Source organism: Saccopteryx leptura, chromosome 1 (assembly GCF_036850995.1).
Source record: "Saccopteryx leptura isolate mSacLep1 chromosome 1, mSacLep1_pri_phased_curated, whole genome shotgun sequence".
In the NCBI taxonomy this organism is placed as follows: Eukaryota; Metazoa; Chordata; class Mammalia; order Chiroptera; family Emballonuridae; genus Saccopteryx; species Saccopteryx leptura.
In genome coordinates, this window is record NC_089503.1 from 370,615,025 (window position 1) to 370,617,121 (window position 2,097).

The following is a 2,097-nucleotide window of genomic DNA, read 5'->3' on the forward strand; positions in this document are numbered from 1 at the left end:
TTTATTTTTTTAATGGGGCGACATCAATAAATCAGGATACATATATTCAAAGATAACATGTCCAGGTTATCTTGTCATTCAATTATGTTGCATACCCATCATCCAAAGTCAGATTGTCCTCTGTCACCTTCTATCTAGTTTTCTTTGTGCCCCTCCCCCTCCCCTTTTCCTTTCCCTCTCCCCCCTCCCCCCCCCCCCAACCACCACACTCTTGTCAATGTCTCTTAGTCTCGTTTTTATGTCCCACCTACGTATGGAATAATGCAGTTCCTGTTTTTTTCTGATTTACTTATTTCACTTCGTATAATGTTATCAAGATCCCACCATTTTGTTGTAAATGATCCGATGTCATCATTTCTTATGCCTGAGTAGTATTCCATAGTGTATATGTGCCACATCTTCTTTATCCAGTCATCTATTGACGGGCTTTTTGGTTGTTTCCATGTCCTGGCCACTGTGAACAGTGCTGCAATAAACATGGGGCTGCATGTGACTTTACATATCAATGTTTCTGAGTTTTTGGGGTATATACCCAGTAGAGGGACTGCTGGGTCATAAGGTAGTTCTATTTTCAGTTTTTTGAGGAACTACCATACTTTATTCCATAATGGTTGTACTACTTTACATTCCCCCCAACAGTGTATGAGGGTTCCTTTTTCTTCACAGCCTCTCCAACATTTGCTATTACCTGTCTTGTTAATAATAGCTAATCTAACAGCTGTGAGGTGGTATCTCATTGCAGTTTTGATTTGCATTTCTCTAATAACTAAAGAAGATGAGCATCTTTTCATATATCTGTTGGCCATTTGTATTTCTTCCTGGGAGAAGTGTCTGTTCATGTCCTCTTCCCATTTTTTTATTGGATTGTTTGTTTGTTTGTTGTTGAGTTTTATGAGTTCTTTGTATATTTTGGATATTAGGCCCTTATCTGAGCTGTTGTTTGAAAATATCATTTCCCATTTAGTTGGCTGTCTGTTTCTTTTGTTATCAGTTTCTCTTGCTGAGCAAAATCTTCTTAGTCTGATGTAGTCCCATTCATTAATTTTTGCCTTCACTTCTCTTGCCTTTGGAGTAAAATTCATAAAATGCTCTTTAAAACATAGGTCCATAACTTTAGTACCTATGTCTTCTTCTATGTACTTTATTGTTTCAGGTCTTATGTTTAGATCTTTGATCCATTTTGAGTTAATTTTAGTAAAGGGGGACAAACTGTAGTCCAGTTTCATTCTTTTGCATGTGGCTTTCCAGTTTTCCCAGTACCATTTATTGAAAAGGTTTTCTTTTCTCCATTGTGTGTTGTTGGCTCCTTTATCAAAAATTATTTGACTATATATATGTAATTTTATTTCTGGGTTTTCTGTTCTGTTCCATTGGTCTGAGTGACTATTTTTCTGCCAATACCATGCTGTTTTGATTGTCATGGCCCTATAATATAGTTTGAAGTCAGGTATTGTAATGCCCCCAGCTTCATTCTTTTTCTTTAGGATTGCTTTGGATATTCGGGGTTTTTTATAGTTCCATATAAATCTCATGATTTTTTGCTCCATTTCTTTAAAAAATGTCATTGGAATTTTGATGGGAATTGCATTAAATTTGTATATTGCTTTGTGTAATATGGCCATCTTGATTATATTTATTCTTTCTAACCAAGTACAAGGAATATTCTTCCATCTCATTATATCTTTTTTGATTTCCCTTAACAATGGTTTATAGTTTTCATTATATAAGTCCTTTACATTCTTTGTTATGTTTATTCCTAAGTATTTTATTTTTTGTGTGTCATCCTTACGCAGGGGCCATGCTAATCTTCTCTGTATCGTTCCAATTTTAGTATATGTGCTGCCGAAGCGAGCACCTAAGTATTTTATTTTTTTTGTTGCAATCGTGAAGGGGATTATTCTTTTGAGTTTGTTCTCAAATGTTTCATTGTTGGCATATAGAAAGGCTATTGACTTCTGTATGTTAATTTTGTATCCTGCGACCTTACTGTATTGACTTATTGTTTCTAGTAGTCCTTTTGTGGATTCTTTGGGGTTTTCGATGTATAGGATCATATCATCTGCAAAAAGTGATACCTTTACTTCTTCTTTTCTGATA

General features: G+C 35.2%; 1 non-coding gene across 1 annotated transcript; it reads right to left on the reverse strand.

The window, feature by feature from the left end:
- Nucleotides 1–1,748: 1,748 nt before the first annotated feature.
- Nucleotides 1,749–1,855, reverse strand: LOC136390230 (U6 spliceosomal RNA). Its single transcript, XR_010748662.1, has one exon. It is a non-coding gene; the product is annotated as a U6 spliceosomal RNA (small nuclear RNA).
- Between the last annotated feature and the right edge of the window lie 242 nt (nt 1,856–2,097).